We start from the raw sequence: 15,628 nt of genomic DNA on the forward strand, positions 1-15,628 counted from the left end.
AATCTAGTAAAATACCTTTTTTATTACTTTTGGAAGCCTCCATTGAATGCAATTCTCCACCAAACAAAAGGGGTGGAGATCTGCCACTACTGAAGATTTCCACAAGAATTTGACACAGATTCTGAGGATTCAGACATGAGTTTGAATACTGCCTCTACATTTATAACCATGAGACCTTGGGCAAATATTACTTAAGCTCTCCAAGTCTCAATGTTTCATTTATGAAATAAGAGTGATAATATTACTAACGTTTGAGCCAAAAGTCATGATGCCAGAAGATGGAGGACTAGAAGTAAATTTTATGCATTCTACATACTCAGAGCCATACATATCATACAATACATGGTATGCATTTAAAGATGTTTACTGACTATATAGATGATGGTTTCATTTTTAAAACTATGGTTCCTGGGTTAAGAGTTTATACATTTTATTAAGAAGATTATAGGAGGATTTAAAAAAAATACAATTTGAGAGTTGTTTAAAAATTATAGTGAAAAATATGTGATGGGTAAAGAAGAGGATGTTTTAGAGAAATGAAGAGCAGAACACCGGAAGAAATTGGAAAGGAAATAAGATAGCTTGTTCAAGGTCACAAGAACACCTGAATGCATTCATCAGCCAGGATACGGTATGATAACTTTAGAGCAGGAAGAAAAAGAGGGGCCAAGTGAAAAAGATTTCTAAATCCAGAGTAAAATACAAGTAAAACATTGATTTCAGACCTGAAAACAGTTCTTAACTAGGATGAATGGATGATACTAGGACTTGGGCAGTACTTCCTTGGAAACCATGAGATCTCTGAGAAATATTTCTAGTGTTGTATTGAGAACACTATCTATGTAGAATGTAAATCCAACGTCAGCTGTCCACGTGCACTGAGAAGCAGAAAAAGGCAATCCACTGGGGGCAAGGACGAAGCTGACCTGCTTGAAAAAACCACTGAGAGAGACCTCATGGCCCTGAAAGATGGAGCGAGGAGCTAACCCTAACCCTTCCGTAAAAGGAAAGGGTTAGGGAACCCTAACCCTTTCCGTAAAAAAAAAAAAGATGCCTGGCTCTTCAGGACAACTGGTGGAGAGTTTTGAGCATCCAGTGACACCAGTGTCATCACTGGTACCAGCAACACCAATGGTACTGAATATTGGCAGCAGGGGTATTTTCACTACAACAGTCCCTAATAGGGTCAAACCCCTTTCCTACTTTCTGGCATTTATTTAGACATGGTTCTCTGGCTTCCTTGAGCTAACTTCTGTTTTTCATAAAATATCCAGATTAGTTTATTTTGTTTGCAATAAAGAACGCTGACTGATACACTGAGTGAGGTAGGCGGAGGGGTGATAGATTGGACCAGTTCTGAGTGCTGATCTGGTCCACAATATGGCAATGGAAATGGGTTACTGAGAAGCTGTAGATGTCAGTACAGGTGAGGCACCTGAAAGATGGGGCAGCCCAGATGTCGGCTCTTCATCCAGAGATGTTGACCTCACCCTGGATCCTGGAAGGGGATGAAAGCAGAGGTTGAAAGAAAAAGAAAGTTGACAACAGCTACAGATAATACAAAATGCATATGGGAACATATGTATATGTATAGCTGATTCACTTTGTTATAAAGCAGAAACTAACACACCATTGTAAAGCAATTATACTCCAATAAAGACGTAAAAAAAGAAAAAAAGCACAGCTTATTACAAAATCTTCAAAGAAGTAGGAGACTTACATGAAGGAGGAGGATTAATGGTTCCAACATGGTAGTGTGGACTGAGAGCTCATCAATCCCATTCCTTTACCCTAAGATTTGGGGGTAAGATTTGTAGTCTTATTCTGAGAGTCTTCAATTGTAATTTAATTTGTAGGCTAGAGTTACCAAATTCAGTAGACCACCTTGAAGCCCCCCACCCCTATAAACAAAAACTGTGCGAGTGTAAGTTAATTTCACTGTATCATTGTCACTGGCTCATTACCTGAGCTCAAATATTATGTAAAGACTATCCAAAACCCAGGTGTGTAAGATGGGGCTCAGGAAAAAAGTGGATAAAAGCCCAACAGAACCTTCCCACGTTAGAAATACTAAAGTGTCTCCACCCTTTTATCCTCATTCATATAGTCTCCTGAAGTTAACAAGACTCGGTTTCACAGGATTTTATATAATAAAAGCGCCAGCCTAACACATGGTATCCCATGGAGACCATGGGAACTTGCACTACATGAATAAATGTCCATCTGAGCGGTGTGCGATCTATGGGGAAAAGGGGAAGAACGCTACCACTTTCCATTCCAAATAAACTTCTGTAGTGATTGCTCTTCCAACAGTAAGTGTGCCTAACTTTTTAAATTAAAAAGCCAGTAAAGGTTTGTTGCTTATTTGTTTCTTTTAAAGAAGCAGGTCTTTTTCTCAGGAGTCAATAAAGTCTAATGATTACATCTCTGGATCAGACTGCTGGGTTTATAGCCTGGATCTGCTTCTTCTAGATGTGCGACCTTGGGTGTGTTATTTAAACATCTGATGCCTTCATTTATTTACCTACAAATGAGGCAAATGCTTTCCTACAAGACTTAATAGAGTTAACATAGGTTAAATATTAAAAGAGCACTTGGTATATAACAAGCACTTAATAAATATTAACTATTACTATTAGTTCTTTGAAAAGTGATACTTTTCCATTTGTGAGGGTTGTTTTAAATTTTAAGCTCAGTCTTTCCAAGTTTCAAAATACCATGTTTATTATGTATATTTTACTACATTGTTATGTTCATTTTCCTGCTCATGTATCAGTGCATTTTATACCAGCCTCCCTTAACACTAAGGTCATGAGCATCTGTACTTTTTTAAGCCACCCATCATTTGAAACTCTTCCCTGCATTTTGGGAATTCACATCTTACCACTCTTGAGAAAAAGAGCAAACTCTCCCTGATGGAGCTAAACCCACCAGATGCTAATTTCCCAGCTTCCTTTGCAGCTTGGGTGTTCCAAATATGATCCAGAATTGATCAATCAGATGTACCCAACTTACACTATGAACAAGGGTCAGTGATTCAAAGATGCAGGGGCCACGCAAACTACATTTTCTTAGCAGATATGGTTTTGCAACTGGCAGCAAAACCATTAGGTGTCCAGAGACCTCGGGGACAGCCAGGCAGGGTAGTGCTTGGGGTCTGGTGCCTTGATGAACTGCCGTGAGCTTTGATGGTCAGAGTCAGTGGCACTAGCAGCTGCGTCTCCACAGCACTCATTCGGGGCATACTCTCAGCCTGGGCCTAGCTGATGCCTTGCTCCCTCGTTCCTATTTTCCAAATCCTACACTCAGTAATGTTCCCAATATCCTCTAAGTAAATTCATTTTCTGCTTAAATCTGTCAGAGTTGTTTTCGGAACCTTACAACTAACAGACCTTGACTGATACAATTCAGTTTCATGTACTATGGCATGGTTGAATGTATACTCCCTCAATCAGCCTTCCTCTTTCAGCTCCCTGGGAATATCTGATATAGAAACAAATGTTCTTTACTAGAGTTATAGAAAGAAGTTAAATTAATAGAAAACATACAAAATATTGTTAGTTTCCTATCACTGCTGTAACAAATTATCATAAATTCAGTGACTTAAAAGAAAACAAATTTATTCTATTAGAATTCTGGAGGTCAGAAATCTAAAATAAGTCTTAACAGGGTCAAAGTCAAGGTGTTGGAAGGGTGTTTTTCTTCTAGAAGCTCCAGGGGAGAATCTGTTCCTTGCCTCTTCTAACTTCTAGAGGCTGCCTGCATCCCTGTCTCCTGTCCACACCACTGGGATCTCTTGCTTCTTCCATCACATTTCCTACTACTGACTAATATTTGACATTCCTCTTACAAGGACCCTTGTGATTACATTTCGGGCCCACTAGGATAATCCAGAATAATTTCCCCATCTCAAGATTCTTAACTTAATCATATTTGCAAAGTCCCTTTTGCCACGTAAGGTGACATTTACAGGTTTCAGGAATTAGGAATGTGGACATCTCTGAGGGACCATTATTCACTACCACAGACATCTAGACCACTTATTACTAAGTATAGCCTAAATTAAGTAATCTCAGGTCCTCCAGGGGCCTCTGACCCCCTTTATATTCGAAAAAGTCCTCGGTCTCCTACAGCTCTCAGCTTACTTCCAGATATAAGTGGTATAAAGATGCTGGCTGCCAGATTCAAGGAAACAGAGAAAGTGTTCTTGAGAAGTAGCTAGAGGGAGAAAAAAAGTCACACATAGAGTGGTGTGATCTGTCTCATTCCCTGCCTAGCTTGGTCATAACTCAGCGTGTACATCACCAAAATATGCATGCTCACAGGTTCCAGGCAAAGGGGAAAATTCTATTCAATCTTCTGTCAGTCAGATATATATATAATATTTTATATTATATTTATATATAATATTTTATAATACATATGTTTCATATTATTATGTATATAATATATACATTTGGCAACTATGAGTATCAATATAAGACAACATAGTCCTAATCAAAGTACATCTTTATTTTACACATGAGGACATTTTTTTATCCCATATACAAGTTTTAAGAAGAAGAAACACTTCCCGATGGTCTCATTAGGTAATCATAGAGTTGCCTCTACCTGTTGGGAGCCATAACCATCACGGCACACCTCTTCCTGTTGGACAAATCTACCTTTCATTGACAAAGCATCTCACCCTGTATATGGTCATTCTTCCCTGGTCACCACCAGCACCAAGAATGATTTTGCTTTCCTTTAGACTCCCAATTAGGTCTGCAGAACTTCATACTGCTTCTCTTCCTGAAGGTCAAGTGTCTTTCTCTGAATTTAAGGACTCTCACGTATTCTTTGGTTCCAGTGCATTAGGGTAACTTCTGCCTGCCTTTATTCTTGCTCTGAGTCTCATTCCCTTCTTTTCTTTTGGTTCTGTCAATTCATGCCTTTGTTTCTTTCCACCAATTAATAAGATACCTCCTTGTTTCATTTCATGATAATTCCTTTGCTTTATCTAGGAATGTGAATTATCCTTAAATACTTGAAGGGTGATTATGTGATCAAGAAATTCAAATTATTAGGAGTAGCTCATGGGGAAGAATTTGCAGGAACTAGTCACTAGAAATTACGATGAAGTAGATCTAAGTTTATGTTAGGAAATACTTTCAAACAGTGTTCTTTAGAGGTAGAAAGAACTGCCTTACAAGAAAATAATGCATTAGAATTATTCATGCAACGGGAAAGTGGTCATCCATCAGGAATAGTGTTCTAAGCAGAGGAAATTCTATAATGAAATAAATGGTTGGGTCGAAAAATCCTTTGGGATTTCTTCATCTCTAAATTCTATTATACCAAGTCATATGGTACATGTACTAAAATGTGTTTTTGCCTGTAGTTGATACTTATTTTATATTCACAATACCTCTTTTAGGTTGGTAGTGGCTCTGACTTTGTGTAAAAGTAAATATAAATATAAAAATAAAAGTATATGTTCCATATGGAAATAAAAGGATAAAAACACAGGAAAAATCTACTGTCATTTCTAATCAATGTGAGATTTTCTATGAGGATGCTTATGAAATTAGAGTTGCATTAGTGACACAGCTGATGAATATATGTCTAATGTGTGCTACCTAAGATTTCTGAATTGCCAATTATCTTGAGACAGTTACATGTACTACCAGAGGCCTGAGTAATATAAGTGTGACAGTTGGACATTAGCAAGTTTACCCCTAAGAAAATGTGAGACACGGCAAGTTGAAACCTTAGTACAAAGAGCCAAATGTAACTAGGGAATTGGAGGGTGCAGGAGCCAAAAGAACAGATGGGCAGAGGAGACAATGAGGTTAGCAACAATTTCTGTGGTGGTGAGGTTTCTGTCAGTACTGCCACCATTAATGCTTGCCACCCAGAAAGTCACATCGTTAGCTTGTATTAAGGTTAATTCTTGAGATTGTACCACATCATCATAATAGATCTAGTTCTACTATCATTCATTTTACTTGGAATGCTAGTCTAGCAAATACGCCTGAATCTAACTTCAGAAAGTTAAGGTTAGGGAACTTTCTAAGCCATGTACAATACTCAGAGAAGTGCTTTACTGAGTGAGTTACTCACTTGCTCAGAGTGTACACATGCTCCATCTGGGCCTGGTATGAGGTGTAGGATTAGATCTTTGCAGGAGGTATTACAGAGAGTTCAGAGTGTCTAGAAGCTTAACTCCATTGGAAAAGGCTGCTTTAACAACAGAACAAAGTTGGACTTAGGTCTTTGGAGAACAGGGTGGTCTCCCCTGATCCCCCTTGAGGAAGGCAGAGAGCTCTCTTTCAGCTGGTAACCCTGTGTTCTCTGAAAAAAACTAAAGGGCATCTACAATTTCGGGAATGAGTCTATTCTTGGAGTTCTATATGGGTTTTTTTTTTCTTCAGCTTTACTGACCTACAGCGCTGTATAAGTTTAAGGTGTACAGCACAAAGATTTAACTTACATACATCATGGAATGAATTTCACAGTAAATTTAGTGAACATCCATCATTTTGTATAGATACAAAATTAAAGAAATAGAAAAACACTTTTCCTTGTGACAAGAACCCGTAGAATTTACTCTGGTCCCAGCTTTCATGTATAACACACAGCAGTGCTCACTAGATTTATCATGTTCTACATCGCGTCCCTAGTGCTTGTTTATCTTATAACTAGAAGTTTGTATCATTTGACTGCTTTCATCTGTATGTTTTAAATTTTTTTTATAATTTTTTTTATTTCCTTGATAATTTTTTAAAGTTAGGATAATGATTCAAATACACACATTATTACTTAGGTCTGACTTTCAATAACTTATAATCAAATACAATACAGTTGTGCAAATTTGCATCCATAATCAGTTTAATCCAAGCGAAAGGTAAATGTGCATGTGCTCTAAATATGTGGCGGGACACCTCAAGGCTCTCGATATTGTTTATAATTCAAAGAAATCCCCCTAATAGCTCACGTAATTGAAAGTAATTTGAATGGGATCCATTTCCCAACCCATGGCAACACTTCTTAGGGGCATCTCATAGTGCTTAGCAGAGGAGCCCAGGGACTCAGCTGAGTGACGAAGGGCAAAAGGAGGTAGGAGGAAACTTGGAATTTCCCACAGACCCATCCCTGATATTTCCGGTGTCTTCTGCTGCGCCTTTTTTTTTTGCAGTACGCGGGCCTCTCACTGTTGTGGCCTCTCCCGTTGCGGAGCACAGGCTCTGGACGCGCAGGCTCAGAGGCCATGGCTCACGGGCCCAGCCGCTCCGTGGCATGTGGGATCTTCCCGGACCAGGGCACGAACCCGTGTCCCCTGCATCGGCAGGCGGACTCTCAACCACTGCGCCACCAGGGAAGCCCCAGCGCCTTTTTATAACAACAAAAGACTCCTGACTCCACAAACCAGAGAAATCAAGGTATACTTTAACTACATGTAACACTAAATATATTTTCATAGAGGGAAAGTGAGATAAGAAATTAGCCAGACTGTTATTTTCTGTAGAAAAGTACCCCAGGGTTTCCTAAACAATTAATTTATACATAGACTTTGGGAAAGTAACACATTGCTGAGTTGGAGACTACCTACAATATTTCATTTTTGTTCTAATATGCTTCTGCTGTCTTAGTATCTAAAAAACATACATATATTATGTAATATATAACATCATAATATATAAGTAATATACAATAAATAATATGTACAGTTCTATAGGTGCTATTCAAAAAACAAAATTCTCAAACCTTTCTGCAAGAGTTCACTTTCACCTAAAAGCATAGCACTGCCCACCCCCTGCTAATCCACACGTGCCATGAGGAGCAAGCAGCGTTATCACCCAGACAATGGGGTGGGAAATGATTTTCAATTATCATTCAGACAGATAATTCCTAGGGGAGTGGGGGAGGCCCTTTCGCTTCTCATTGTGATAATGATCTGGATTATTGCTCCGATTCAGTTTTTTTGCCCTGGGAGTAAGGGTTTGGACTCAGAAGGCTCTACGGCTACAGCAGCTCTACCTTCAGACCCAGAAACCATGGTAACCGACGGCCACTGCAAAGGCAACTTCCTATGGCGCTGTGTATTTTCTAGATCTTTATAGCTGACACTTGAAACACTGTTTACAATCAACCAATCGCACAGATTCTGCAGTGAGCTCACTGCCCTTTATTGATATGACTGGAATGATTAGTTTCCGGATGAAGGTGCACATAAGGCAACATTGTAGAAAGAAGAGATTAGTTTTGTGCTGTTCTTTTTTTGCTATAATCATTATGTGACAAACTATGGTAGCTCTCTCCATTTTATTATTTTAATTAAATCCCCAGGAGGCAGAGAAAAGTGAGGAGATGTAAAGTCCTGAACATAAAAACAGATGCTCTTGTTTGTTCTAAATATGACATGTATATTTTTCTCATAAAGGAATATCCCAGAGATTATCTGTCTCATGGGCTATAAATAAAATAAAGAATAGGCTTCAGGATAAGGTGTGTGTGTATATGGTGAGGAAGGTGGTAAAAACCTAGAATTTTATTAAAGGCCATGAAATGTAGCAGCTTTATTATTACGGGGCTCCACAGTTTTTTAATGTGTCATTAAATAAACTCCACTAATTAGTAAGTAAACCCTCCATTTACAGCACCTAAAGAAAATTGAAAGATAGAGTGTAGTAGTTTAAATAACAAATTCCGGAGTCAGACTACCTCAGTCTTCTTCCACATACTGGCTGTGCCACCTACTTACCTCTCCCGTGCCTCAGTATCATCATCTCTAAAATGGGGGTAATAATAGCTTCTATTTCTTTGGACACTTATGAGGATTAAATGATTTAATGTATACAATTCATAAATATACCTAGAATTTAGTATTTCATGAGTATTAGCTATTCTCATAATTATCATCACCATTATTTTACTATTATTGAACCATTTGGTATAAAATTGGATTCCAAAAATAAAAATGATTTAATATATATAATTCATAAATATACCTAGAATTTAGTGTTTCATAAATGTTAGCTATTATCATCGTAATTATCATTACCATTGTTTTACTATTATTGAACTATTTGATATAAAATTGGATTTCAAAAATAAAATAACTAATTGAAGACCAAAAAGTTAAATAAATAAATACTAGAGAAAAGGAATTAGATACACAATTGTTTCAAGTAATCAAAAATAAATTATTGTCTTTTAAACTAGAAAAGACCTTAGAAATTATTCAGTGCAAATGCCATATTGCACAACTGTGAACATCAGATTCAACGGGAGCAGTGGTAGCCCAGGGTCCTGGGGCTGGTCTGTGCTATGGAGGCAGGTTGGGAGAGGCAACTGACTCAAGTTTCCTAATTCCTAGTCCATTTCTACCCCATAACACTAAACCCCTTTATAACTCTGATGCTATAGGTTAACTATGGTAAACTCAGCTTTCAAGAGGTATAAGTTAACTTGCAATAGTAATATATCTAGTAAATAGGATCTACCTATTACTGGTTCTGTTTATGTGTGTGTGCGTGCCTAAGTGCAAGTGTACATAGGTGTGTATGTGGCGTTTCTTGATAGCTGTTAATGACAAGATGAACTTCTTAGCTGGCTTCTGGTATATTATATGTTTCAAAGTTATCAATAGGTACAATTCAGTAGCTAAGAGCATCGGCTTTGAAATCAAACAGATCAATACTCCAGTCTTGAATGCTGACTCTGCATTTTAATTGTGCCTCAGTTTTCTTATTTGTAAAATGCGGGTAATAATAATAACTCCTTCATGGCTTTACTCTGAGGATAAAATGAGATAAACTAGATATAGCCCTTAAAGTACCTGACAATAAACAGTAAATATCAGCTATAACTGTTGTTGATGCAGACAACTTCTGATTACAGAGCTGTGACCAAATGTTTCTTTAGTACTCTTCCAGTATTTCTATGCTCAGAGTTTTTCATTACTAGATTTTACATGTGGTTGGAACCAAATCGAGAATACTTGGTAAAATCTAAGGGGTTTTATAAATACCAAACTTTCTAGAGGTTTGTTGACTCCTGCACTTCTTCACACCCACAATGTTTAGATCAATAGCAGAGTCTCTACCTTGGTTTCATGAAGAATCATCTGGGGAACGTTTAATTTCCTAGTCGTCACTATAATTAAATTGGAATCTCTGAGTTGGGACCCAGGCATCAGTAGTTTGTAAAGCTCTCTGGGTTTCCAGTGTGCAGCCAAGGGTGAGAACTGCTAGGTATGATCTAACTGTTAGTTTACATATTAGGTGTGATTACAGATTCTTTGAATGGCTGGACACACAGATAGATGAAAAGCAAAACTCCTTTTCACTTACTTCTCCAAATAACAGAAGGCTGCCACGCAGGGCCACATAGTGTGTTGTACCAGGGACAGGGTTACAGTGTAAACTGGAATTGTAGAAGGAGGTGTATGTTTGGCAAGTGGGGTGGGTTTAGCTGGGTTTCATGGGCTTCCTGGAGATTGGATATATTTGAATAATTCCTTGGGCTCAAGGAAGAAGGGGTCGTCCCTGGAAGTTAGGTATCTGGGGCTCTCTCTAGCTGGGTATATGTGTATTGTAACCCAGTGGTGTTGGAGACTGATGAGACAAGTACAGTAGCTGGAGTAGGGGCTTAGCAAACTGCCTGCCAAGGAGAATTGAGAGTTTTTAGTCATGACATCAAAACTGGGTCAAGACAGCATTTGTGAAATACTACAAGAACCACTGTTCTAGATCCTTAAATAAAATGCAATGCTCTTTAAAGGTACTCATCCAGTAGTACACTGAAAAATGACCTAGTGCAAAGGATGCCACATTACTGATCAGAAGACTTGAGCGCCGGACAGGACTCTGCCACTTAGCAAATATGGAGCCAAATCATTTAATCTCAAATTTTATTTCTTTATCTATCAAATGGGCAGGACATCTGCCCTGCAACCTCACGATGCTGTGATGAGGACCAAACAAATCAATGCCTATGGATAAGTGCTTGGTACTCATTAATGTTCTAAGTGTAAGTAATCATTTTTTATTAGGTATTATTCCTCTTGGCACAAGATAGGAGGTGGCTGAGGTGCACAGATGAGGGAAGGCAGAAAAAAGAGAGAAAGATGTTGGTGACTGAAAATAAATGTAGCCTTCCGACCAAGCCTGAAGCCAAAAGCAAGCTCTCTTTCTACTGCCACAAATCCGGGCAGTTAAGGGCCCTCTCCTGAATTGTGGAAAAGTAAGTGTTCTTCCTCAAAGCAGTTGCTCTGATGCATTTCCCCCTTCTGACTTCCCCTGCATTTCCCCAACCCCAAAACACAGCAACCAAGGCTTCAGATTGCCCTTTACAGCCCCTTCTGGATTCAGCCAAGTAAAACCTGACACAAACGGGGCACAACTTGCCCTCTATGCCTCACGTTTCTGATCTGTCTGTCAATCCTGCCCATTTCTCTTCCTTAACATTCTCCCCCTCCCCTCTGCAGCAGCCCTCATCACTTCCCATTTGGAAACCTGACAGACTCTCCAGCCTCCAAACCTTCCCCCAGACCAGCCAATCCTCTGGCCTCAGGGTGATATTCCTAAATTATAAATCTGCTCTAGTCTCTCCATGGCTTAAAATCTTTACTTCAAGTTTCTGGAAAGCAGCATTCAGTTTCACCCTTTATGGCTTTTTTGTAGTTTCCTCTGTCCCAGAATATACTTCCTACCCTTATCCATGAGAAAAATTTTGGTGAAGAGAAACCAATTTCTTACTTTAATATTTGTGGGGGATGGAGGTTGATTACTTTTTATATTTTAGGAATTAAGTTGATTGGATGCTTAATTATTGTATTAAGCAGATTTGCTCTTTATTCAGCATATCATACAGCCTTTTAAAAATACTGCCACGCTGCTCTTAGAATTGACGATGGAATATGGAATGAAAAGCTTTCCAACCAAATATGAAACTTGAATAGGATGTGGTAGACAAAAGTTTAAGATGGCCCCAAAATTCCCAGCCCCTGGTGTACACATATCTTCTCCCAGTTATTCAATCAAACATTAATCTAGGTGCTGCTGTGAAGGGATTTTGTACATGTAATTAAGATCCCAAGTCAGTCAACCTTAAAATAAGGAGAGTGTTAGATGGGCCTGATCTAATCATGTGAGCCTTTTGAAAGCAGAGCATTTTCTTTGCCATGTGGCAGAGGAAGAAGCCGAAGATTAAAGCACAAGAATGATTTGACCAGCATACCACCACTAGCTTGAAGACGGAGGGGGTCATGTAGCAAAGAATGCAGGTGGCATATCAGAGCTCAGAGCAGCCCCTGGCTAATATAGCCAGCATGGAGATGGAGATCTCAGTCTTAGAGCTAAAAGGAACTGAATTTTGCCAATGGTTAAGAATAAAGTTGGAAGATTTTTCCCCAGAGCCTTCAGATGAAAACTCTATCTAGCTGACATCTTGGTTTCAATCTTGAGATACCCTGACGAGGGAATCCAGCCATGACAGGTAGACTTCTGACCTAGAGAACTCTGAGCTAATAAACGGGTGCTGTTTTAAGCCACTGAGTTTCATAATTCATGACACAGCCAGAGAAAAATAATACAAAGAGCTTTTCAATATATTGAAAACAACTGCTCTCTGTCATCCCTTTCTTAATGTTTTTCTCTTCCCTTTGTGCACCTGGCTTAGAGAGCCCTTGTTTTCATCATATTGATTGAGAGTAAATAATCTTACTTATTAGTAAATTTATTTTAAAGATGCCAGGAGTGACCCCTAAAAAGGCAATAGAATTTCCATGGACATGCACATATCTCCCTGGTCTCCACCATGTCAGTCCCCATTACCTCCCAACTTTGAACCTGGACAGAGTACAATTGTTGTGTACAGTGGCTCAGAGAAGCATTAAGAAACTCACCCAAGGTACCACAGCAAACAATAGAACTTGGACTTAAATGTCAAGCTGAATTTAAATCCAGCTCTGCCCCTAACTAATCATATGACCTTTGGCAGATTTCTTTTTCTGGATCTATAACAGTGATTCTCAACTTGGCTGTACATTAGAATCTTATGGAAACTTAAAAAAAAAATTCAGATATCCAAACAATACCCAGACTAATTTAACCCGAATATCTGAGGGTGCACCCAGCCATCAGTAATTTTTAAGGTTCCCAGGTGATTCCAATGTGCAACCAAGTTGGGAACTACTAGTCTATAAAAGAGAACTCAGACTATATGACATCAAAATCCTCTTCCAGTTGTAACAGTCTATGAGTTTTTCTTTAACAAACATAAATTAACACTCAATATTTCAATGATGAGGAGGAAAAGGGGGTCAATTATCATTTAAAGCTACAATTCACTACAGCTCTGTCTGTCCCTAACTGAGTTGGCATCATTTCAATCCAGAGGACATGCCCATTTTATTATTTCAGCAACCGCCTTAATAGGAGAGTTTGCACGTAAGAGTTAATCTTCTGTGTTTATGACTTCGTCGAGGGTAGAAAACAGAACAAAAGGTGTTCTGTCTCTGTACAGAACAGAGGTAAATGTGTGTTGGTATGGTGGGGACAGAGAAGGAGAAGAGGAAAGAGAAAAGCAAAAGAATTCTCTCTATTAAATATATATATATATGAAAGTAAGAGAAAGACTGAAAACTAGATAGACAATGACATAGCCTTGATAATGAACTGAAGGACATGTCAATGCTGAGATGTAATAATAACTGTCTATTTTGCAAAACATTCTGTAAAATTGACTATTACATAAAAAGTCTTGTGGGAATATAGGAGTGTTTTAGGGACATCAAGATGGAAAAAACGATGGTTGTTTTTCTTAGCTTACTAGGCACAAGGCAGAGAGCAGAAAACAGCTCTGTGAAAGGAAACGCTATTAAAATTTAGAGTTTGCAAGACACATAAAATTGAAACAAAAAATTACCATGAGAAATTAAGTCTTTTGGAATTCCAGAAATCGTGGGGGGAAGGGGAGCCACTAGCATTCCCACTGAATATGGATTGAGGGAGCTAGAACTTATGTCATGCCTCCTGGTACTCCAGTTTGCTGATCTGTAAGATGGATTCAATAACGGAAATCACTTCATAGGATTACTTGTAGATGAAATAATTTAATAGTTATAAATCACTAAAAATAACATTGGGCACGTGGTACTATATAAATGTTTATTACTTAAAAAAATAAATGAAGGACTTCCCTGGTGGTCCAGTGGGTAAGACTCTGTGCTCCCAATGCAGGGGATCCGGGTCCGGGAGCTAGATCTCGCAGCGTGCCGCAACTAAGAGTTTGCATGCTGCAACTGAGTTCACACGCCACAACTGAGTCCACATGCCACAACTGAGACCTAGTGCAGCCTGAATAAATTAACAAATAAATAAATATTTTTAAAAACTTAAAACAAAAAAAACGAGTTGAGCTAAATAACAGAGGATAGTTAAAACAATGTGGTGCTGGCAGAGGACTAGGCAGATAAATCAATGGTACAAATTCAAATGTACACACAGACTTGGATATGTAATCAGTCAGTATGTGATGAAGATCACATTTCTCCTCAGTGAGGAAAGAATGGAGTATTCAGTAAGTGGTGTTGGGATCACAGTACCTTCTGATGTTTCTTGCCATTTCTTGGTGCACCAAAGCTATGAAAAGAAGACACTAAGCTCAGGTTGACCTCACTTTGTCCTCTCAAGCACTGACCTAGCTAAATAATTTATAGATATAATTCAGTGTATGGACTGTGATCTCTCAGCCCCCAAACTGAGATTGTTAAAGCCCTCAGCTCTTTCCATTGTATTCTTTTGTATATTTGCCTTTAACTCTATCTTCAGAATTGGAAACCACTTTAGACAAAACGAACATGTAACTACATCAAAACCTAGAGCTGGGGCTTCCCTGGTGGCGCAGTGGTTGAGAGTCTGCCTGCCGATGCAGGGGACACAGGTTCGTGCCCCGGTCTGGGAGGATCCCACATGCTGCGGAGCGGCTGGGCCCGTGAACCATGGCCGCTGAGCCTATGCGTCCAGAGCCTGTGCTCCGCAACGGGAGAGGCCACAACAGTGAGAGGCCCGCGTACCGAAAAAAAAAAAAAAAAATCCTAGAGCTGTGTATCATATATTCCTGGCCTAGATGCTTTTAGCATGTTTAATGTTTAGATTTTTAGTGTAAGCAGTAAACACTCTTCCTTATACAGCCTTGCTTTTCCAGTGTAGAGCAGATTAAGCTGTTAACGGAGAAGTTTAAACTAGCCACATCTTCTGGAGCCACAGGTGAAGCAGGATTAATGGTCCCCTGAGAGCATCCACCCCAAGCCAAGAGGAGGCTATGTATTTCTCAGTCGTGATATTCAGTAGTCAGAGAAGCAGGGAAGGAGGTCCAGTTAATACACTGGTCTATCTATGAGTAACTCTTGAGGCTGCTGCATTGCATTTAGAAAATTACTACATATATTCATTGCCAAAGACAACACTACTATAGCCCCTTTTGGGTTGTAATGAATCCCAGGAAGAAAGGTCGATGGTGTCACTTTTGACATACTATCCTCACATGCTTTCGTGTACGTGATGAAACAAAGCAAAAGCAAAAATATTTCTAAGAGCTCTGGACAACATCTTGCCTAGTATACACCAGGCTCATATGGTAA

This window comes from Pseudorca crassidens, chromosome 13 (genome assembly GCF_039906515.1).
Source record: "Pseudorca crassidens isolate mPseCra1 chromosome 13, mPseCra1.hap1, whole genome shotgun sequence".
Lineage (NCBI taxonomy): Eukaryota > Metazoa > Chordata > Mammalia > Artiodactyla > Delphinidae > Pseudorca > Pseudorca crassidens.